The sequence below is a fragment of the Peromyscus leucopus genome, chromosome 9 (assembly GCF_004664715.2).
Source record: "Peromyscus leucopus breed LL Stock chromosome 9, UCI_PerLeu_2.1, whole genome shotgun sequence".
Classification (NCBI taxonomy): Eukaryota; Metazoa; Chordata; class Mammalia; order Rodentia; family Cricetidae; genus Peromyscus; species Peromyscus leucopus.
The window spans coordinates 35,017,774-35,044,115 of NC_051070.1; positions in this window are offsets into that span (position 1 = coordinate 35,017,774).

The window sequence follows — 26,342 nt, forward strand, 5'->3', positions numbered from 1 at the left end:
ATTAAAATATCTACATTAAATTTGGAAGGTTTTTAAACTTACCTGGGATCAGAGAACGGAACAGCCACTAGATATAGAGGCCAGAAAATGGTGGCACATACACCTTTAATCCTAGCATTCCAGAGGCAGAGATCCCTCTGGATCTCAGTGAGTTTAAAGGCACACTGGAAACAGTCAGGCATGGTGACTCACGCCTTTAATCCCAGGAAGTGAGCCTTTAATTCCAGGAAGTGATGGCAGAAAGTAGAAAGGTATATAAGGTGTGAGGGTCAGGAACTAGAGCTGGTTAAGCTTGTAAGTTTTTAGCAACAGATCAGCTGAGACCCATTTTGGATGAGGGCACAGAAGCTTCCAGTCTGAGGTAACAGGATCAGTTGAGGAACTGTCGAGGTAAGGAAGCCGTGGCTTGTTCTGCTTCTCTGATCTTCCAGCATTCACCCCAATACCTGGCTACAGGTTTGTTTTTATTAATAAGCACTTCTAAGATTCATGCTACAAAGGTTAATCGCTGAGAAGATTTTTGATTATCATATAAGGAAATATTACATTTTGGAATGATTAGCTTAATAAATAATTTAATATAGATAAATAATTATTCTTGTACATTTCTAAAAATACTAATCATTTCTTTTAAACTTTGAAAAACAGGTCTGAAGAAGTGAAGCTATAATTTTATATACAAGTGATAATGAACAATCCAGTTAACACATATATATGTATATAATAAGACATGGTCCAGGACACATAATTTAGTTAACACATGTGTGTAATATAACATGCTCTATGAAATTTCTTTCAAAATAGAAACCTGCTAAATAATACAAAGCATATAAAAATAACAGGATTCTATATCATATTACAAGCATTAAATTCAAACACTGATATTAATAAAAAATAAAGACATTATAATTGTATTTTTCAAGAAATTTACAGACTTTTAAATAACTGACTGAATTTTGCATGTTGTATTAGTTATGATTTCTGTTATTGAAATTGTGATGGGAGCATCTTCTCAGTTGAACTTCAGTATGTGTCAACTTGACATAAATCTTGCACACCTACTCAGGATAGCAAGCAAAAGTATATAAAAGATAGTATATAGGCTAATATCTTTGTTTCATCAGATATTTAGAAGAAAATATGGATCTTGGAAATATTTTATTACATGATTTATAAGTAGGAGTTCTATCTCAATTGAGAAGTATTTTGGAGTAATTTGATCTAATTCCTATTTAGAGGCCTGAAGAGCATCAAAAACAAGTTGTTTCCCATCACAATAAAAATACATAAAATCAATCATTATGTTGTAATGAGCATAACTTCTCACAGTCATATTTTAGCTCCCCCAAACTGTTTCTTTAACTCTGTGCATTAGTTAAGCACATGGAAGAGATATTTCACTAGAAAACACGTTTTTCATTTAACTGCATGTTAAATGCACTATTACATCTCTCCTGGCAATTCTGTGATCCTATTATCAGAAAGCATATATGTTCATGAAAAAGATCATGTTGCATTATACCATTTATGTATTGTAGAAGACTACTTTGTTGTCAATTTAAATAAGGCTACCATTGCCAGCTCCAGAACCTGTAAATAATTATAGGATCTTGCTCATAGGAGAACATTAAGCATCTTGTCTTGGCTCATCCAAGGTGCTCTCAATTTAAATAAAAAAATATCCCTATGTTTAGAAACTGTCCTATATGTGTAAGGGTGTTGGAATTATAGCAAGAAGGGACCAAAAGACATGAAACTTAGGCAGTTTTAGAAGGTGTAAAGTGCAGTGCGAGTACCTATATTGGGGGGTGGGAGGAGGTGATGATTGAGTTTCAAGGTGTAGTTCCACCAGGAGGCTACCCTATGGTGAATGGCTAAGCAAGGTCCCTGAGACTGAGGCTCCTAGAATGTCTTTTGCTTCTGCTGTGACCTTGGATACTTGCTGTTGCTATCTTTCTCTGATACCTGGCATGGTTAAATTGGGTGTGGGGAAATTCCCCCACTGACTTTAAGGTAATGTGTGTATCTCATTGGAAACATCACATTCTACTGGGTAATTTTACCTGCAAATTATTATGAAGATGACCCCCTCCCTAGCTGCACCTTCTAATTGATAATAATGTTAACTTTTACAGGGCCTTGATGAATAAAAGATTATACAAAAATATGTTTTTCAGCCAAGACCATTGTGTTCTACCTTAGAAGCTGCTTTAGACAACAGCTTAATGATTAAAAAAAAAAAAAAAAAAAAAAAAAAAAACAATAGAATTCTCTGGAAGCCAGTCTGACCTCAATTCTCTTAATTCTTAAAAGATACAGACACAGGTCTCAGTCTCCTTGTACCCATTTCTGTCTTCAATTTTCCTTGATATAAGAAACTAGTGATAGATGGGTATACATTCTGAGGATCTAAAATATAGTCAACTGATTGTCTTTTATGTACAAAAATTTAGGTTTGTGATTCTTTAAGGATTCCTAGTAAGACTGATTTTCAAGATAGACAATAAAATTCTTTCTTGGTAGCCCAGTACACACCCCACCGGTAAGGAAGTTGTCTGTGAAAGGATGTTGTCTGTTTATTCTCTGCTTATCTGGAGTAAGTTACTTAGATGTAAATATATATATGGGATATTGGTATTTTTTCATATTTAATCACATAGGGAGATGAAAAACGTATCATCTGTACCCTGTAGAAATTTAGCAAATCACTATATGGAATAGAGATTAGAATAAACAGACCTTTCTTAGAAATACTTTGACACTGAAAAGTGTTTGTAGAAAACAATGATTGTTTACCTGAGGGGGCCTTTCGGCCATCCCATGACCTTAGTCACAAGTCACCTCAGGCACACCTAAGGCTCTTGTATTATCTGTGTATTGCACACAATGCTTAATGAAAGACTAGACTCAGGGAGGCATGGGATGATCTCCTTCAGTAGAGTAGATTAAGGTTGGGGACCTTGGAATGAGGAAATACTTTATGTAACAATTGATAAATATAATTTTGTATAGCTGTGGGGGCACACAGCTGAATCCAGCCCAGGAGTACAGCAGAAGAGACTGATGAATAAAGAAAGAAATGATCAAGTATGAGTGTCCTTTTTCTTTACTCCCTCAGATAGAAAAGGTCTTAGCTTCACCAACACCGTGGGTTTCCTCTCAAACCCTGATCTGCCTTAGAAGCAAGTTCCCTCCCAGGCAGCAATAGTGCAAGCAAGCACACACTCTTCTGCACCTATAGGTGAACATAGCCCTACTATCTGTTTAGATTTCTGGTCTATGGAACTGTGAATGAAAAGATGTAAGACAATGTATATGTTACAAATTTTCAAGAGCAATGTGAAAATAATGAGAAATCCAGGTGTAAGAAAATTTTCCTTGTCAGTCTCTTGAAATAATAGCCATTTACACAACTTAAGAAGCTTAATACATATTAAGAGATGAAAAGGAGTACAAAATAATATTTGAAATTAATGACTCAATGGGAAACTGCAAATTGAAAATGATGAATGCATGTTGCCATAATTCTCTGCACTACAACATAGCAAATGCTTATTGTAATTCAAGACATACTTCTGCAGAATTATGAAAGAGGAGATAGGTAGGGTGGATGGAGACTCATTTTCATTTTAAATTAATAAGCTCTTTCAATTAATAACCGAAGCATTTCACTTGTAACTCCTAAATCTTATGCATTTGTATGCACCCTTCCCACTCGATTTTAAACAGTTTTTCAGATCTATTGGAGGTCTATGAGCAAATGATGCATTCTTCTTTCTCACTTATGTCAAGTAATTGGTTAACAGTGCATAATTTGCAGAGCTCTGATAGAATCGAAATTTTTAGAAAGGTTAAATGAGCTTCAACATCCGATGACTAACTTGAAGATTTTTGTACTAAGTAATTAGAGAAGTAGGAACTGTGAAGGGTACGTATAAAGTTAAAATGAAACAAAAACTAAAACATGTATATGTGAAAATTGTTCATATCAGGAGTATCAACAAGATAGGGTATTTCATATCTTGAATTTTTATTCACTTTAGAGACATAGTCAAGTCAGATTTTATTTAGTAGGACTAGTCTCTAAATAATCTTCTCTTTAATTACTTATTTATTGAAAAAAACTCCTGAGTAAATTATGCCCAAGTTCCTGTGTAGTGTATAGAGACTATATACCTTGATCTGGAGAATACCATATCCAGTTGAGAGTGATAAGCAACCAAAATGTAGTAGCATTCTCACAAAGTGAATGTAATTTTCTATTGCATCAGATATTAGAAATGAAGGTAATAAGATCTCAGGTAAGAATGAAAGGAGATATTTGAACTTCTATTAAAATTTTAAACAATTGTTATTTGAGAAGTTTTATAATATTTTTGCTATGTAAATAGTCATACTAATAATGAACACTTATTTTGTTATGTATTAAAATATTTATCTTTGTTGAAATATATTTAAAACCCAGTTGAAACATTTTTTAAATTATCTAATAATGAATGTATTCTATTTGAATCTATTGAATAAAAGCCACAATTTGCTTTTTCATAACATAGGGTATTTATTTATTTTAACATCTATTTTTGAAAAAATTCAAATTAATATCCATTCATTTTAATCTTTCTAAATTGTAGAAGCCCTTTTTGTTTTATGTTATGTTTGATGTTTTATGTTATGATATGATAGACTCCTTTCTTTGATTATATTTATTACTTATGTATGTATGCATTTGCATATATATATATATGTTCATATATGTTTGTATGTATGTATGTGTATATAGAGAACTTATTGTATCAGTTTCTTTTACTTTTGTGTATATTGTTAAAGACTGTATACTCTACAGTGGCCAGTCAATAAGTGGATCCTTTATGAGAGAGGCTAATTCTCCTCCTAGCAGTCAACAGTTGCCTATAATTCTTTATGTAGGGGTAGAATCCTATGGAACTTTACCCTTTCCACATTTACAATTCCATTGATATCACCAATGTTTTGGTCTTATCAATCATTTCTATGACAGATAGTTTCATGGCCCTCTCCCTTGTATTCTGGATCTTATAATCTTTTTGTCCCCTACTCCATGATGTTCACTCAGCCACAGATGTAGAAACTCTGATGTATATGTATTTACTGAGTCTGGGCACCTCAGGATCATTGATTTGTGCATTGTAACCAGCTGTGGTTTTCATACCACAGTTATTATATTTTTCAAATTATTTTTGGTAATGTGTTATTGTGTGGTTTGATTAAAATCCCTAAAGTCCAACTCTAATAATATAGATTAAATATTTAAAAATATTAAAATATATTTTGAAAACACTTTAAAGATGAGAATTCTAATATTCTATTGTCAAAGAAAAAGCTTTGTGAGGTTACAGCCATCAGAGTAACAGATATATTTTTAACTCAAAATATATGATACTGGATTTTCCTGGGTTATAAAGTAGAATGACAGGGTGAAGCCTTGACTCAAATGAACTTTTTTCCTTTCTTCCTTCAGGCTTTCTGGCTCTTGGAATTATCATATGATCATTGTCTATAATTAACTATGTTAGATAAGATACTTTACAGCAGAGTTTCTCAAGTCTCCTAATGCTGAGACCCTTTAATAAAGTTCCTCATATTATAGTGACCTCCCACCATCAAATTTTTCATTACTACTTCATAATTAAAATATTCTAGTGTTATGAATCATAATATAAATATCTGATATGTGACCTCAAATGAGATTGTCACACATTGATGAGAACTTCTGCTTTAGTGGATGCTAGAGGATATCTGAGTACCCCGAATCAAAAAAGAGATTAAATATCAGTGCTCATTGAAGAAGAGTTAAGAGTTCGAGCCTCAGCAGAAATTCATTCAGACACTTGTCAATAAGGGTGAATTCATGTATGTAAAATACAGAAGAAGCCAGTTCACAAACTGTAGCCTATATGCCACAGCCACCAGCAGATTTTGGGTGCTGATTACACATAAGTCCAGCTTTATTCTTGTTATATAATGAAATCAAAGAAGTACCTAATGTCACAATAGATATTATTAGTTTATTTTAAAAACAACATTGATATCATCTTCAGAATTCGTAGCATTCTCTGCATCTTCCTGTGTCTGAACTCTCTGCCCAGCATTCTTCTTGCACTATGCCTGCCATGTTGCGTTTACATGGAAAAGCATGTAAACCACAATGCAAGAGAACAGTGCAATTGTGCAGGCACTGTCCTTGTTCAACTAAAGCTATGTTGAAGAAAATAATGGTAAGTACCTTGAAAACATGAGACTAACAAGGCAAGTGGCTAATGTTTATAATACTTACTCTGTAAAAGCTATCATACCAGATATTCCCACTATTTATGGCCTAGAACTATTTAATTTTCTCAGTAGGTAAACACTGCTGTAGCTGAGCAAATAGAGATACTTCATCTCAGTAAAAAGTCATACTCAAGGTTGTACATCTAATAAATGAAGGAAATAGAATTTGTGCATGAATAACTACAAACCCTCTGAGGTACATGGTACATGGAGCCAACCAATACATATCTATCAAATTTAATTGACCATGGGCAGTGTATTATATTTTCCTGAGAAAGGTTAAGATGATTTCTTCCTAACATATGCTTTGGGATTTTGTATCATTTCAATGAATTTTCTTAACTTCCAAGTACAATGCTCCAGAAGACAGAATTGACCATTCTATTCATCAGTTACTTACAATGTATACAGTTTCTAGTTTAGTAAACTCAAATATAAATGAAGACTAATGAATTTTCAGTCTTCCTGTAGTAAGTAGAATATGTGTCTTGAATTAATTAATCATTCTTAAACCTGATATTCAGCTCATAGAAACAAACAAAAATAGTGTTTTATTTTTCTAATTGAATATTCATTATTGCTGATTCAAAACAACTTAATAATTATGCTAAGCATTTAAAATATTACACCAAATATAAATTTTGGTTTTGTTTGTAGAGCCATTTAGTATCTTACATTTTTAATTTGAGTTATCAAATATAAACATAATTTTCAATAAATAGCAAGTAGTACTTTGGAATTTCTTATTATTTTAATCCAGGCATAGTAGTGCAACCAAACTGCAGTAACTAAACAAATAATGGCAATCCCAGTTGACATGCCCCACTCTCAGAAAAGAAATCTAGGCACGTGATGGCTGCTGAGGTAGAGTGAGGTAGAGAGAATCAGTCTCTTCAAGGGTAAAGCCCTTCATTTAATTATCTTGCATCAAATGATCAGCCCTAAAGCCATGTGCATGTGTTTGTGGTGTGTGTATGTGTGTGTGTGTGTGTGTGTGTGTGTGTGTGTGTGTGTGTGTGTGTGTTATGCATGTGTATGGATTAGTAGGATGTTATTAGATAGATAGGTAGATAGATAAGTAGATGATAGGTAGATGATAGATTATGTTAATAGATAGATAGATAGATAGGGCCAAAATAGTAGTGCCAAATGATGAAAAAGGGCACAAATTATGTACTCTTAAAATAATCTTTTAAAACATTTTTCACATTGACATGGAACCTGACTAAATTGAGCTGACTGAACTTGAACTGACTTTATTGCCCAGGTAGAGTATGTACTTTAATTCTCCTAGACAAAATTTCAGAATACCTGAAGTACAGGCCAGTAACATTGACCTTTCTGAGTAGGCTCAATTTTCATTGCTTATTTTATAGGAGCTCATGAGTGAAATAATATACTTTGATTATCAGATTGGGGATTTTAAATTTTAAGTGATGCTCGAATCTACATAAGAACTTTAGCAGAACAGGGAGGGGAAAGGAAATAATGAAATAAAGAATTGCTCAAGAAGCAGGTAAAATTGCATATAAAGCAAAATATTAATTCTGTGATAATCATGAACTAATAAGTACAAAATGTCTAAATGTGAGTCCAACAATCACACATTAACCTGTAAAACTTTGCAATTTTGGGTAAATCAGGCCCAACTGCAGACACCATCTGCTTTAATGTATATTCAGATATGCCAAAGACATTGAATAATTCTTGAAAAATAGTCCTGGGTCACACACACACACACACACACACATACATACATACATACATACATACATACATATATATACATATATATATATATATATATATATATATATATATAATCTCCTGCTAAAATGTCCAATACAATTAGTTAAAACCAGCAAAGTGCAGTGCTGCAGAGTGTCACTTTTTCTCTAGAAGCCTACACTTCCTTTGAAGGGTGTGATTTTTCTCATTCCCTCTGCTTTCCTCACTAATTTTATTTTTGGCTTATCATCTCTAAAGTCTGCCATTGACAGGGTCAAGAATCTGCCAGCATTGAACCAAGATCTACCCCTGCCCCATCTCTTTCATAATGACTCCTCAACCATCATATGCCAGTAAACAAAGTTATTTAAGTTCTTGGGTCTCCCGAGTATTGAAATTTATTTTGTAGTGTGAAAGGATAGGTGGCTTAGAGAAGAAAGGACAAATATTAGAGTCTAGATGTAGTTGATGCATCAGTATCAAGAGGAAGCTGTCCTTATTTATACTTTTATTTTAAATTGTTATTCAGCAGAAGTGGAGGAATAAATGTAAAATTTTTCTAGTGAGCTCCAACCCTCTCATCTAGTTCCTTAATCTAAACATAAAGGATTGCATTTTGCTTATCAAGGACTTAAAAGCTGTAATTCACATATAAGTCAAAACAGACCACATTTATCTTTCTGAGTCTTGGTTACCTCACTCAGGATGAATTTTTTGGGCTCCATGTATTTACCTGTGAATTTCATGGTTTAATTTTTTTAATAGCTGAGTAATATTTCATATGTAAGTGTACCACATTTTCTTTGTCTGTTCATCCATTGACTTGTTTACAATTTCTGGCTTTATGAATAAAAAGAGCAGCAATTTACACAGTTGAGAAAGTGTCTCTGTAGTAGGATGAAAGGCAAATTGAATAGATATGGATGGATAGAGGCTGTCAGCACACTGGGACTTGGGAATCAAATGGGGGAGAGAAAGAGAAGAGGCAGAAATGGAGGGAATATGAGGAAGAACACAAAAACTAAGGGCTATGTGAAGGTTCATATGGAAATCTAATACAGTAAAACTTCCTAAATATATATACATATATGAAATTGGTCTAAATGAAATTGCTCAATAATGAGGGAGACAGTGCTCCAACTGTAGTCAGAAGTTTTCCTGTGTCCCGCTGGCCCATGGTCGGGACAAATCTCTCACCCACAGTCCCATAGCCTTTTATAAAAGAATAACACAGGGGGTTAATATTATTTATAACTGCTCTGCCATTATCTCAGGTTTATTACTGACTAACTCTTACACTTAAATTAACCCACAATTTTTATCAATGTTTAGCCATGTGGCTTGGTACCTTTTCTCAGTTCTGCCTTGTCATCTTGCTTCTTCTGTGACTGGCTAGTGATTCCTGTCTCCACCCTTCTTCTTTCCAGAATTGTCCTTGTCTTCAAGCCCCACCTATACTTCCTGCCTGGCTACTGGCCAATCAGTGCTTTATTAAACAAGTATACAAAAGCATTATCCCAGAGCATTTCCCCTTTTCTGTCTAATCAAAAAGGAAGGTTTTAACTTTAACATAGTAAAATTACATATCATAGAAGAGTTTTCAAGCAAGAATTACAGTTACAGTATCTAGTCTATTTGTATCTGGCAAAATTAAGGAAAATATTCTATCATCTATCCTATATTTGTGAGTCTAAGGTTTCATATCTAATTTATCCTTTATCATAACCAAGGAAAACTATAACTATCTAGTCTTCATCTACATCAAAGACCCCAGAAGAATATAATATTAATTAAGTAAAAAGGAAAAGCATTGTACATTACTTTCAAAAAATCTAGAATGACAGAGACAGCTGGGTGTGTGGACAGTAAATCAAAGTTCCTCTGCAATGTTGAGGCATCCTTCTTCAGCCTATATACCTAGAGACTCTCAGTCACCATATGAAGTTTCTCTGGTCACCATCTGAAGCTTCTTATATAGGGGATGGATTATAACAAATCAAGTTGTTTGACAAGGATCTTCTATGGGAACCACCAAATAACCTAAGCTATGGTTGCTATCCACAAACTGACTGTAATACCCTATTGTTGAAGACAACACCCACACAACTGATTGAACACTAAGAAGTTCAGAAGTCAAGCTGATCTCTACCTAGAGCCTTACCACTATGGACTAATGTTCATTTTACTGATTCTGGAAGGTACTCAGTATGCTTCCAAAGGAGAAAGGTAAAAACCAAAGCAACTATAAATCCTTTGATCTACAGTAGTGATCTACCTGTAAAACATGCTGGTTTAATAGTGGAACAAATGTTGTAGGCATAACCAACCAATATCTGAATTAAGGCCACACCACAAAATGGATTCCATACTTTCCATACTGATACTGCGTGGATGACCAAAAACCACAGACTAAAGAGGCCATGGACCTAGGGTAAAACCAAATATTACTATTCTGCTAAAGGAAGGCATCAATAACATGACTTGTAATGACATTTTTCTATACTCAATGATCCATGCCTTGAATCATCTATTATCATATAAGTTGTAGGCAAAAAATTAGTTTTCTTCAATGAGTTCTCACTGAGGAAGCAAACCATTCTTAATGATGGGCTCCATGTCCAGAAATAGATAGCCAACACAAAACAAACTTGAACTCAAGGGTCATCTTTGGAGGTTCTTTGTCTCATGATGTTGTTTCAGGGCATCTACCTATCTATCTTTCTTTCCTTCCTTCCTTTCTTTCTTTCTTTCTTTCTTTCTTTCTTTCTTTCTTTCTTTCTTTCTTTCTTTCTTTCTTTCTTTCTTTCCTTCCATCCACCCACCCATCTATCTATCTATCTATCTATCTATCTATCTATCTATCTATCTATCTATCTATCTATCTATCTATGTATCTCCCATCTATTTACTTGCTTCGAGGTGCCTTGCATCTCTATTATGGCTTCTGGTTTTGTGTTTTTTTGTATTTCTCTGTGTTCAGATGTTTATGTCTGTATTTGTTTCTTGTACTTTTCTTTGGATATTTTTCTTGTGGTTTTTGTTTTGTCTTGCTCTGATTTCCTTGTTTGTTTGTTTGCTTGGTTGGTTGGTTTTTGAGACAGGATAGGGTTTCTCTGTTTAACATCCCTGGCTGTTCTAAAAATCACTTTGTAGGCCAGGCTGACCTCAAACTCAGAGTCTGACTATCTCTACCTCCAGAGTGCTAGAATTAAAGGTGTACACCAACATGCCTGGCTTGTTTTTGTTTTTGTTTTGTCTTCTTTTATTTTATTATTATTGCTTAGGGGCCTGTTTGTTTTCTAAAGAGAGCGAGAAAGGGCATGCATCAATACAGCCTAGGAGGTGGGAAGGAATTCAGAGGAGTTGGGAGATGGGAAACTGTAATTATAATGTATTACAGGAAAAAAAAAATCTAGGTCCAATAAAAGAAAAATAAGTAAATGCAAACTTTATATGGTATTCAATTTTTTGTACTGATGTTATAGCAACTTTGAACTTCCATTAAGATAAGAAATACAGCATTCTATTGTTTACTGATAGCATTCAGTCAAATATAAAACCATGTTACTTAATGCTGCAAGTCTATATTCAAGCCTTCACAGTGTTATCTGTTTGCAAAGTTGCGAGAATACATTCTTTCTGCTATAAAAAGGCAGGAAACTGTTTGTTCAAGCATTTAATGTTCTTTATATAAAAGCAGAAGTAAAAAATCTTTACCACACTCAAAGAAATTTTTATTATTTAAAGTAAAATAAAATTTTACACTGTTAAGATCTTTTAACAAATTCTTATTATTTGCAATATTTTATGCTTTAATTTCATTTTCGATACCACTATTAATCAATCTTCTTAAGTATGCTCTGTAAATTTTTTATGTCTCTGCATAAACAACAATTCTTTGAATAGCATAATCTCACCTCTTTGTTGCATAGGACCTGTGTTTTATGTGACTCAACAGAATGTGGTGGAAGTTATGTTATTTTAGTTCCTGGGATAAGCCTTAAGAAAATGCCAATTTCTCATAATGAGAGATTTCAAAAAGGATGTATGAAGTCTGAATACTACCATGTCTGCTTGTTTGTGGGCCTAAGGTTCATATTAAAATAAAACAGTGCCTCATATTATATTTCCAAATATTTAGAAACTTGCAATCATCATTAAATGTTTAATAACTATATCCTAAAAATGTCTGAATATAAGTTAACCATAATCTGCAAAGTTCAATTAGATGGTTTGAAATTTTTAATTGAATTTAATTTTAAAAAATAGAAAAGAAAAAGAAGTGAAGACTACTTTGTAATACAGAAATATGAAATGGTTGATAATTAAAATTGAGCTTAGAACTTAATATGGCATCCATAAAATTATAAGGAAAAGTGTAATGTGTCTTATACAGTGGTTAGATTATAATGACTTTGAAATTTTACTTCTGAGTTGTATCTTTCAGGAGACTGATTAAGCAAATGACATCAGTGTATATGGTAAAGGTGATTATGTCAGTTCATTGAATCACAGTCTAGAAGTTATAATTATGAGAGCAGTGTTCCTGATGAGGCTCATCCTAAAGATCAAACCTGATGTGGTGAAATGTACATGATTTTTTTGAAACTCTGACATGATAAATGAACTTTGAGGCCAAAAATAGAGAAAGAAATGAGAGAGGATTATAGAGGGAAGACATCATTAAAATTTAATTGTAAGAGAAAAGCATCTAAAATAAGATATAAGAAGGCAAAAATATCATCACACTCCTTCTCACTTCTCTTGTTTCTTCCTATTCTTCCTCCATATATATATTTTTCTTCTAAAAAAGCATTAAAACATCTGTATAAAAGCATTAAAACATCTGTATATTTGCTATCAATTATATATTATTACACTTTATTGCATATTATTATTCTCTGATAGTCTGGTCCTTTAATCCCATCAAAATCTTACTCCTATTTAAATTTTCCTATTGGAAGATTACTAAGATATATTGGCTTCTGTTTCCTAAATAGTAAATCATCAAATGAATAAAAACACAATAAGTGATCATCATCATCATCATCATCATCATCATCATCATCATTAATAGTAAATCCACAGACCAATAGAACATTGGGTACAAGGTAAAATGGCTTAATGGGGAAATGAAATCACACTGCTGTTGCTGATTTAATGCTGAATTTTTCTCTACAGGATTCCTTGTCTCACGTTTGAAACAATTACTGGAGAACTTGTCACAACATTTCTTTGAAAAATGCATAAAAATAAATAATCTTTATTGTTTAATTATTTATCAAGTTAATTGAAATTTTGAGACATGGCCTCACTATGTTTCACAGACTGACTTTAAGCTCATGGAGGCTCTCTTATCACAGCTGCCTGAGTGTTTGGATTACAGACAGGCATAGAACTGGTGTTTGTATAGAAAGTTTTTAACATTACTTTTCTAGTGAATGTAAAAAGAGTAAGCATGAGCTTGACTGACTATAGAGAGGTTGCTATACACCTAAATGAAGTTTAGTCTCTGAGTTCATCTTGCTGTTAAATGTCACTTCCATATCCTATTACCCTTTGAACCTTCACTTTCCTTTCATGTGGTTATAATCTAGATGAGCCCTCTGGATAAGTGAGACAGTCAATTAGTTTGAATTATTTAGGAGGCCCCCAGGCAGTAGGACCAGGACCTGTCCTTAGGGCATGGGCTGGCTTTTTGGAACCTAGGGCCTATGCTGGGACACTTTGCTCAGCCTAGGTGAAGGGAGGAGGGGGCTGGACCTGCCTCAACTGAATCTACCAGGCTGAGTTGAATCCCCAGGGGAGTCCTTGCCTTGGAGGAGGTAGGATTGGGGGTGGATTGGGGGGAGGATGGGAGGAGGGAGGGCAGGGGAATCTGTGGCTGATTTGTAAAATTAAATAAAAAAAATAATAAAAACATACTTAATATGACTACAAGTTCAAGTGTAATGACTACTAACTTGCTTTTTTTTTAATCCTAATAAGTTGATAATAATGACTTTCAAGGACTAGCAATTTACATTACATTGTTAAATGAGCTGTATAGGTACAATACCTTGAACAAGATTAGAAATATATATACAGTATTTTCTAACAAAATTACCCTCAAATTTGTAAATATGCATAATTTGTATACAATATACAAAAATGCAATCCAATGTAAAATATTTAAAACTAGTAGTTGCTTTCTAAAAGTTGATTCAATAATCTACCTTTTTTATATCTTACCATATCCATATTCTCTCTTTTTTCTTTTCAGAGTAGATTCAATAATCTACCCTTATCCATCATTTCTATATACTTTTCAAGAATATATTCTATAATCTACCTTTTATCTCACCATAGCTATATTCTCTTTTTTTCAAATAAGAACCCTAAATCTAATCTCCCTTGTTTAGCATTTTCTCTAACCGTTAACAATAACAACCTGTAACCAACCATCCTAAACAATAACAATTATCCATAACCTATTGAATGACCAAAAAACCACCCACTCCACCTTTTGAGAATGTGGGTATCATGTTCTTAAAATTACTTCCTGCTGTCTGGTGGTGAAAGCACATTTAGGGAATCCTGAAAAAAAAAATTTGGGGTTAAAACTCCTGAGCAAGTTCGCTATATCATTTGTCTAGTCTCTGCACAATGGAAAAGTGCAGGACTTATCTCAAGTTCTTATTCAAGTAGTCCGTGAGGCTGAATCATCTCAGTTAGCCACCTCGAAATTGTCCCGAGCAGTTTGCAGTCCAAAGCCGATCTTTAGGTGGTGTTTGTCACTTTAGTGGTATTATCATTTTCCTCATGGAATCATCACTGTGGGGCCCCATTATCTTTTTGGAGACTTCAGAGTTGCTGTTTGGCATGGTCATGGTTCACTGCAGAAAACTGATAGAGACTCAAACCCCAAATCCTGTACAGGAAGCTACATGAAGCATTTTTTTTTCTAGATTTAGTTACTCATACTAGATATAGTACTCTATATGACTATTAATACCATGACAAAAGGTTAATATATATTTTGATCTTATAAATTTTGATATAAAATTAATACCTTAAGAAAAATTTTAAAGAGTCAAAAAAAAAAAAAAACCTCCAAAGAATTATGAGATTAGTGGCAATAAATAGTCCTTTAATTTTGTTTTTTCTTCTGTTCCATATCAGGTGGCTCTTCTGACATGATACAGAGATTCTGCATTTTCTTTTAAGAAGCATGCTTTGGTTTAGAGAAGGAGAGAGCCATGCTCCAACTCCAAATTCAGCTTTAATTTTTAATTGAACTAGGACTACATAAAGGCCATTTGTTTTATGTGTCTGTAGATAGCAGTAGAAACAAACATTTAGGAAGATTTATGAAATTTTATCCTGTTAGATATGTGATATACCAATAGGCCAATTTATTCTTTTTCTTGGAACATTTTTTCTTCTGGAAGATTTGTCCTTTTTCTTTAGATGTCTCATTTGTCCAGTGTTCTTCAGATTCCTTAGCCTTCATTCTGCTGAAAGACTAAAACTAAACCCTTCCTCACACCTAAATTTAGAGAAATTTCTTTTTGGATAGTTATATTTGATCAATTGGAAGTCATTTGTTAGTAGTATAAGTTAGTTTAAATTGAATGATCATGCTGATAGATGAGCTATCACTTCTTCTAATTAAGAGGTCTCTTACTGAAATTGAACCTTTTTCAATTTTGAAGGTATCCATAGCTTTTCATCCTTCATGGAAACAAAAGCAAAACCTCATCCCCAATGTAACACATATCTTGGTTTCCATTCTAATGTCAGCACATCTTTTTTTTTTTAATTTTATTTTATTTTACAATACCATTCAGTTCTACATGACAGCCACAGATTCCCTTGTTCTCCCCCTTCCTGCACCCCCTCCCCTTCCCCCCAGCCCACCCCCTATTCCCACCTCCTCCAGTGCAAAGCCTCCCCCGAGGACTGAGATTGACCTGGTAGACTCAGTCCAGGCAGGTCCAGTCCCCTCTTCCCAGACTGAGCCAAGTGTCCCTGCATAAGTCCCAGGTTTCAAACAGCTCACTCATGCAATGAGCACAGGACCTGGTACCAGTGCCTAGATGTCTCCCAAACAGATCAAGCCAATCAACTGTCTCACCTATTCAGAGGGCCTGATCCAGTTGGGGGCCCCTCAGCCTTTGGTTCATAGTTCATGTATTTTCATTCGTTTAGCTATTTGTCCTTGTGCTTTATCCAACCTTGGTTTCAACAGTTCTCGCTCATATAAACCCTCCTCTTTCTCGTTAATTAGACTCCTGGCGCTCCACTCAGGGCCTACCAATGGATGTCTGCATCCAGATTCCTCAGTCCTTGGATGGGGTTTCTGGAACAATTATTAGGGTGTTTGGCCATCCCATCACCAGAGTAGGTCAGTCCTGGCTATCTCTCCACCATTACGAGAAGTCTTTTGTGGGGGTATCTTTATGGATTTCTGTGGGCCTCTTTAGCACTTTGTTTCTTATTTTTCTCATGCGGTCTTCATTTACATGGTCTCCTATTCCTTGTTCTCCTAAATATAATACCAGTAGCACAGACACTGAGAGAAACAATCAATCAATGGGATGTCTTGAAAATGACAAGCTTTTGTAGAGCAAAGGATACAGTCAACAAGGCAAAGCGACAGCCTACAGAATGGGAAAAGATCTTCACCAACCCCACATGTGACAGAGGACTGATATCCAGAATATATAAGGAACTCAAGAAATTAGACATCAAAATGACCAACAGCCCAATTGAGAAATAGGCTTTAGAACTAAACAGAGAATTCTCAACAGAGGAAACTCAAATGACAGAAAGACATTTAAGGAATTGTTCAACATCCCTAATCATCAGAGAAATGCAAATCAAAACAACTCTGAGATACCACCTTATGCCTGTCAGAATGGCTAAGATCAAAAACACTGAAGACACTTTATGCTGGAGAGGATGTGGAACTAGGGGAACTCTCCTCCACTGCTGGTGGGAATGCAAGCTTGTACAACCACTTTGGAAATCAATATGGCGCTTTCTTAGAAAATTGGGAATCAATCTCCCCTAAGATCCAGCTATACCACTCTTGGGCATATACCCAAGAAATGCTCAATCATACCACAAGAGCACTTGCTCAGCTATGTTCATATCAGCATTGTTTGTAATAGCCAAAACCTGGAAACAACCTAGATGCCCTTCAACTGAAGAATGGATAAATAAATTGTGGCACATATACACAATGGAATACTACTCAGCAGAGAAAAACAATGACATCATGAGGTTTGCAGGCAAATGGATGGACCTAGAAAAAATCATCCTGAGTGAGGTAACCCAGACTCAGAAAGACAAATATGGTATGTACTCACTCATAGGAGGATACTAGATTTGGAACAAGGATGACTGTACTGCTGCTACTCACATCACCAGTGAGGCTACCTGGAAAACAGGACCCCAAGAAAGACACAAGGATCGCCCAATGAAGGAGAAATGGCTGAGATCTACATGAACAACCTGGACATGAGTGAGAGCAATGAAGGGCAAGGGTCGAGGGAAAGAGAGCGGGAGAACCCAGCTGGATCAAGAACAGAGAGTCAGCACATCTTTAAAGTATACAGGTTGACTTACTTCTGTAGTTTTTTTTTTTTTTTTCTATTATGCAATGACTCTCCACAGTGGTTCCTTTCTCATTAGCATTGAGAAAATAAGGTAATAAAGCATTATGTTGTCTATTTCTGGGGTTTTTTTTGTTACCCTTTCTGTTTATTAGCATATTCTTTAGAGTTAAATTTGATGTTTCTATGACTGCTTGGCCTGTAGGATTGTGTGGTATACCTGAAATAAGCTTTATATTGTAATAAACAAAAATTGTTTCATTTTACCAGAGATGTATGCTGGAGCATTGTCATTTTTAATTTGTAGAGGTATACTCATGATGGCCATAATTTCTAACAAATACATGATTACAGAATCAGTCTTCTTACAACTCAGAGCAATTGCCCACTGAAATTGTGAATAGGTATCAATGGTCTGGTGTACCTATTTCAATTTTCCAAATTTTAAAGAATAAAACACACCCATCTGCCAGATTTCATTCCCCTGAGTACCCTTTGCATTACATACTGCTGGTAGTGGAGTTTGATTTTATAAAGACCAAGTAGGACATTTCCTGATAATTTCTTTGGCTTGTTGCAGGTTATAATTTTTTTTTAAACCCTTACAATTAACATTATGATTTTTATGAAACTCTGAGGCCTCTAGCACATTTCCTATCAACAGTTTATCAGTCTCATCATTATCTTGTGCTAGAGTGCCTGGCAGACCTATGTGGGAGTGGATGTGAGTTATATATAAGGGATGATTTCTAGTCCTGATTATTTCTTGTAACTGAATAAATAGCAAAGTTAATTTTGACTCATCAAGGATAAATTCAGCAATTTCTATATGTAAGACCATTCTTTTGTCATACTGAGATTCAGTAACTATGTTGAGGAGTTAAAAAAATCCATTAATACCATCAGAATGACATACAATAATTGTAAAAGTGAAATAAGTGTTTCTTTTACAAGTGGTATCTACGAATGCATTGTTATCCTTTGGAATGCTCAGATTTAGGGGGAGGGGCCTTTTTTATTTCTTGTTTTGTGTTGTCATTTGTTTACTGTATATATGTAAATATATGCCAAATTAGTGCAATGTCTCTAGATCACAGAGGATTCAAAATAGTGTGCTGAATCATTTGATACTGGAATTGGACATAGGTGTATACTTGCCTTTTGTGTGTTATCAAGTGGTTTAGTCTCTTGCCTTTGTCCTAGAAGACCTGGTTATTAAATAAATCCCAAACTGGTAAAAATTTAGAGAGGACAATTTAAAGGATGATTGGCTTTGGTATTTTAGGGCAACTGAGTAAGATTTATAGGATACAGCTGAAATATGTATTCAGTGCTAGTCAGTATTTTATAGACAAAACTCAATGTCTGTATGTGTACATGAAGAATATTTTCACAGAAATATTGAAGGCAGTTTCATTCATAAATAATTAATTTAAAATATTACACAAAATATTAATGTCATTATAACTATTCATTTTTATTATTTTTCTAACAATTTTAGCAGATTGTGCAAACACAAGAGGATATTTGTAATTTTTGAAATATTTACATACATTTTTTTTTCTCAGCACTTGGAAAACAAAGATTGTTTAAACGTGACCAAAGATTTGTTTGTCTGTTTTTTTAAAGAACATGTTAAACAAATTCAGTCTACCAGAGTACATTTCAAAATTTGGCATGGCCTGGCAAATTCCTGCTAATGCTTTCAATAATTAAGATGCAGATGGGATCGTCATTAAAAACGACTTTCTAGCAGGGTTTCAAGGAGTTAGTGGTCAATTACAAATTGAGGATACAGTCATGTATTCTCCCTTCATTTCAGATTAATAATCACAAGAACTGTGCTGTGTTAACTGAATGATTACAGTGCTTATTGTTGATGATCTTTTCCATTCTGTGCTTAAAATACCTCTGGCTATTTCACTCTGGAAACACTTTGGAACATGTTAAAAACACATAATATCAGGTTGCAGACATGGATCCACAGTTAAGGGCTCCCCTTGCTGTTCCAGTGGACACAGTTATGTTCCTAGCATCCATGTTTGGTAGCTTATAACTATCACCATATGTAAGTTTTACACACCATCTATTCCACTTTCTAAATTTTGTTCTTAGTCCATTGGATATTTTTTGAATACTAAATATCCATCTGATCTTTATGTGATATATACAAGTAAGAAAACACATTCTAAATTATAACATACCTTCCAAAGTAACTTGGAGGAAGGTGTAGATTATATATGAAAATAAAAAAAAAAAGATATTTTAATGTTATTTTCTGTCACTAGCTTGCCAGACATACTATAAAACTGAAAGATCTGCGAAATCACCAGTCAAAATTTAGTACTGAAACTGTTTTAAAGGTGAGAAGAGTATTTTGAAGTATGACCAAGGTGGGCAGTCAGTGGCGTTATGGGAGGGCTTGGAGGGAGGAAAGGAAGGGAGAAAAAAAGTAAGAAAAAAAGACAGAAGCATTTCAAACGCCATTTTCTAAAAAAATCAGTGGCACTGCACAAATACTAACAGTGATGGAACGTCTGGGATCTCGATCTGTGTGGTAATATCTAATTTCATAGCAATGTGAGCTATCCTAAGCAGTGGGGTTGTGATCTGGAGCTGCATTGTGTAGTTAACAACATATGTTCAGTTTGAAGCTATATGCACATCTACTCTTCTACTAAACACTGGAGAATGTTGATGAAATTAATATAAATACAAAGAGAAATTGTGGGTCAATCTTACATTTTAGAGAAAACCGAAAGTTTTGAAGCCTTCAATCTACGTTTTCATTCTTTTATTCAAGTGTGAATGATCTTAAAAGACTTTAGCTCTGTAACAACCCTTTTTTTTCTCACTACAAACACAGCTGACATTGTTAGACCAAATGTTAGGACAGAAAAAGAATAATGGGTAAAATTAAAGGAATTGTTTTCATCCTTAATACGTATACCGATGGAATCAATTTTCTCATGTCATGGTAAAGTCTGTGATATATGAGCTACTCAAAAAGCAACTAATGGTAAAGAAACATTTTCTCTGTGTTCCATTCAATGTAGAAATGAAAGATTTCTTTTCTATCAAGGCAACATTCGCAATTTCCAAAATCTATCAAAATTTCAAGAACCTTATCAATCTATGTTTTCCCACTTTCTGAATTCCTTGGAAAAATAACTCTTGAAGCACAGAATTCAAGATACCAAAATTCCATATGTTCAAATTAATTTTGACATTGAAAATGATATGTTAGGTACATCAGACTGTCAAAACTAAAAGTAATAAGTTCTATTTATGCTCTTTGTTTTCTCTAACCATTAATAACAAATTGCCTTGTATATGTCTACAATAACTTCTCATTGAATGGATTAGTTCAAAGTAAATACATTATATTTTCTTATGCAGCTACTTGAAGTTTTAACTTTAATTCTTACATTTAGTACAACCATAGATGTTAGTTTTAGATTATTGGTTTATTCTACTCATATATACAAGCTATTATACAAAGGTATATGGAATTAAAATTCTTAGAAAACATATCTTTTATGATAATTAAACTTGGTATCCATGTATTCATGCCATTCATTGACTTGACTAGATGGGAAAGTAAGGGTCTAAAATGTTCAGCCAATTTATGGTAGAGCTTTATTCAGATCCCTCATCTTCTAATTAACAGTATGTTTTATTTTTGCCAAATTCTTATCGTGTGTTTTTGAATGAGTTACAATCTGCATACAGTACATGGATAATAGGGAAATAGAAGTGATAATCACATCTCTAAGTACATTAGATGACAATTACACATGTAACTTTTAGATGTATTCCTTCCAAGGGCTGTATAATAATCATCAATTGTAAGGATACAGGCGACACATTTTCTTAGCATAAAATCTTAATTGTTTTGTGGAATAGGGACTCCTCTGCTACTAATTGAAATATATTCAATTTTGTAATCTAGATAAAAAAAAAACCTATGTTTGTAAAGCTACTAAAATTTGATGGTTTACCTGTTATGGAATGCCATCAACATGCTATGACAGGAAGATCGACAAATATGTTCCTGTCTTTCGAAAGTGTCAAAGTTTACTGACTAAAAATGAATATACAAAGTTTAACATTTCCGCAATGGCAATTTGTCATAAAAATTTGCCTAGTTTGGTAGCCTAGTGAAGGACAATAAAAGTTTGTTTATTCCAACCTTAATTACTAATGTTAATTCTCACATCACATGTCAAAGGGCATAAAACAAATAGATTCATATAAATCAATCATCTATCCATATATCTATCTGTCTTTCATCTATCCACCTCTCTATCTCTTTATCTCTCTATCTCTCTATCATCTATCTATCTATCTATCTATCTATCTATATGTGTGTATACATAGAGATATGCATATGTATATAAATATAGATTGATAGATATAGATATGGGTTACAGTATGAATAAATTTTAGAAGTAGATTCTGAACCAGTGTGTATTGATAAATAAGGACCCAGACCAGGACCTAGAGGACCTGCTGCTCCAGCATTTAAGGCTGCTAGAGTGCAGTTTGATAGTGACATTACAGTCAAGATGAAAGGTAAAAGAACAAATGGGTCACAAACAGGAAATTGTAGGTCAGAACCAAGTCTAGATGGATGAAAATATAGATGGACCAGATGGGTGTAGAGGTCCTGTATGCCATATCAACAGCTTGGATTGAACCAAGTTGGTAAATTCTTGGTCCTTGATGAACATACCAAGGTGTGGGGCCATGTTAATAGTGTTAAATGCTCTGCAGTTTATGGCAGGCAGAGAAGGGCTTATACCCTTTCTTCTATCTGTTATGTCTGAACAGTTCTTGGGCTTAGTTTTCTTAGAGTGATTTAAATCCTCTCAGTTTCAGCTTTCCCCATTTTATTTGTACTCCAGCTCCCTTTCTATTACCAGGATTAAGTTGTATATGAACCTGTGTTGGATGGATGGTTCCTGGTAGATTTTCTGAGTCTACTCCAAGGACCCCAAGGATTATAGACAAACTTTTCACTCAAAATGGAATCAAAACCTGTTTGTAAAATGGAGTCTCCAAGGGCAATAGATAGCCTGACAGACAACTGTTTTATTCACTATGGAGTAATTTAGAATAGAACATAGCCTGATTTCAGCACAGCATATAACCTTACATTAGGTTATTAATATTTTAATGGCTATTGTGCAATAACAGAACATAAACCTTTAGTTACTGATAAGTTCTTTATTAACCAACACTTTAGAAAATCAACCAGTGGCATCGACATGAGTTTGAGGCTAGGTAGAGCTGAAGACTGTGTTTTAGGCTAGCCAGGACTATGAGAGATTCTCCTTTTCAAAAATCCAACCCCCAAACACACAGAGAGACAGGGAGACAGATAGAAAGAGAAAGAGAACAAACCAAAGAAACAATAAATAAGTAAACAAACAAGTAAATAGCCTGACACCATGAAGGCTGAGGTAGATAATTACAAGGTCAAATTATGTATCTAACTCATATTCATATCTAAATTCTCTAGATGTTTTTCCAGGATATGTAATAATGAATGATCCCAAAGTATATCCAGTTAATTACTCCTCTTACAGCAGACCACACTCTCAAAGAAATGTTCCTACTTTATTTGTTTGGTAAGGGGAAATGAAGAAGAACCTTTGAAATGGAACTGTAGGTGGAAAGAGAGTATCAGCATACCTATGGAGCTGTTGAATCTATTTCCTCCTGTCAGGATGTGCTTGTGATCATTTTAAAACAATAAGCCACAAAACCCTGTGTTCAAATCTCTACTTTTATAACTATTCTTAAAATTCTCTTTTTAAAGTGAGTAAGTAGAAACAATGAGCACTTTGGAAATTAGACTTGGCTTTTGTGAAAGATGTCAGAGAGGCTTTAGAGAAAGGGTTTAATTTGTCTGGAGGATGATGGTGGGAATGTGCAAAGTAGGATGGATAAAAGAAACCCCTTTGAATGTTTGTGGAGGAAAGAAAAGGAAACATTTCAGAGAGGCTTTGTTGTGCAAGAGCCATCTGTCATGGAACACTCAGTTTGCATGTCTTGAAAGACCTGCAAAGACTGTATTTTGCTAGCAACGCACACACTATTGTTTGCAGGTTCATCACATGTGTAATTACACACAGTTTCTGCATCAATAAAAAAAAAGTTGCAGCAAAAAAAGTGAAAAAAGGAAAATCAATTTTATCTTTACAATCTATGTAATTGTTTCTGGGAATTCTGTAGAGAAAATTACTTCTTTTAAATAAGGAAAAAGAAACAAAAATTCTAGGCATATTCATTAAGAAACCAAAAAGTTATGTGAGGCGATACCAAATCCAAATCACGTTCAGAAAGCCAAGGAAATAATACATTTTATTTTAAAATTTAAAAAAAAAATTCTTTTTTTAAAATATAACTGATTGATTTCTCTTTATGTTGATAAGTGCAACATTTGTGTATCTTTTTTTCTATGGAGGGCAACAGAGGGTAATATATGCACTGGAAAAGATGTTACAGATGGTTGTGAGTCATCATATATGGCTAGGAACAGAATCTTGGTTCTCTGCAAGAGCAGCAAGTGCTATTATCCATTGAGCCACCTCTCCAGAGCCAGAATTATTCATTTAAAAATAAAATAATAAATTTGCCTAAGGGATAAATTTCCCTTAATTAGCATTGGAAAAACTGTGATTCAAAACATCCAAAATAATGAAATAAGTAAGTTTTGTCTTAATGTTTGTCTGCTATTTCTTACAGTAGCAGGCTGCTAGCTAGCATACTAACCAGAATATAAGAATCTACAAATGCTCTTCAAAGCAAATCATGAAAGACAGTGGTAGAGAAACTGCTTATAGTGTAGATTAATGTTTCTCAAAATCTATTCATATCAGAATAATTGTTGTTGTTGTAAAAATGGTAAATACTTGTTCAGGTTTTCTGTATTAGGCCTGGAGAGTCTGCAAAAGTCTCAAGTCATGCTAATGCTTTGGTCTTTGTAGCTGACTTGAGTAGAAGGCATGTGACATTACTGGCCTTGGTTTTATAGTATTGTGTAAGTACTAATAAGTCCTTACAGTTTAATTCTCTCTCCTTTTGTGTGTGTGTGTGTGTGTTTTGTTTAATTTCACAATAAAATTACTTCAAATACTATTTCTTTTGCTGTAGTTACAATTTCAATGAGTAAAATGATATATTGATACTAATAGGCATTCAGAATCTCTTTATGGAAAAAAAATGTTACTTTTGGTTTGTACATAATTAGTGAAAAAGTTTGGGATAGGGGGATTGAAGCAATGAAAGAAAAACTCAGTAGATAGAAACTTGCATAGTAAATGCATTGAAAGAAAAATAAGTACACTTTTAATAGTTAGAAAAGCACTTTCCTGTGTTGAAATTCAAATATATCTGCAGATAGTTGTGTATAGCACAGGATTTGAAGAATTAAAGGTACTCTTATTATTTTCATTTGGAGGCTTAAGGACCAATGGAAAGCAAAATGCACCAGGGAAATAATTACATCGGCCACAAGATGGCGCCAAATATCCTCCTGCTCCCATGCTCTAGCATGGTTGGCTCACTTGCCAGTTTGAAATCCTGTAGTTGAATTTGAGAATAAAATAGAAACTCGGTGTTTTAAGTAGTTAAAATAATTAAAATTTGAACCTAGCCATTACCGAGGATAGTTTAATCATAAGTGAACTCATGCATTTTAATCACAGATATTAAATCCATTTATTAGCTCACATTAAGTGATGGGGAAATGTACATATTCATATTCAATAAGTTTATTCTTCGGTGAATTTCCTTGGCAAATTGCAGTTCAAGTTTTATTGGAAGCACTAATAATACTACTAAAGAGTATCTTTGCAATTTTGCTTATTATATCTATGATTGTAAATGGATTTTAAATACCTGTTTATAACTGATGACATAGTTTTGTGTTGCTTGTTTTTTGTTCTGTTTTTCTAACACTCTTTTCACTTAATCATTTCAGTATCTGTATCCAGCAGCTGATGGGTGCAGATACAGAGATCCACAGCAAAACATTATGGCGAGCTCTGGGAACTCCACAGAAGTGGGGAAGGAAAGATTGTAGGAGCCAGAGGGTTCGTAGACACCAGAAGAGAATGTCCTGGCCCTCAGAAACAACTAAGCAGGCCTCACAGGGGCTTGCAGAGGCTGAATCAGCAGTCATTGCTGTGGATGTCTTTCTGTATGCTGTGAATATGTGTTGCTCTAATTGGTTAATAAATAACGCCATTTGGCCTATGGCAAGGCAGTTTAGAAGCAGGCAGGAAATCCAAACAGACAGGGAGAGAAAGGACAGGTAAGGCAGACACTACTTGCCACTTCCAGAAGAAGCAAGATGTAAAGGTATTGGTAAGCCATGAGCCAAGTGGTAAAGTATAGGTATATAGAATTGGTTTAATTTAAAATATAAGAGCTAGCTAGCAAGAGGCCTGCCATAGACCTTACAGTTTGTAAGTAATGTAAGCCTCTGTGTGTTTAATTGGGTTCAAATGGCTGCAGGACCAGATCAGACACAGGAAAACTTGTTATAAATCACAGACCCTGTATGGGTCTACACCAGATCCTTTGAATGTATGTTATGTTTATTTTAGCTAGAGTGTTTGTTGGACTCCTAATAATTGGAGTGGGGGGGTGTCTTTTACTCTTTTTCCTGCTTGTGGAATCTATTTCCTTCCATTA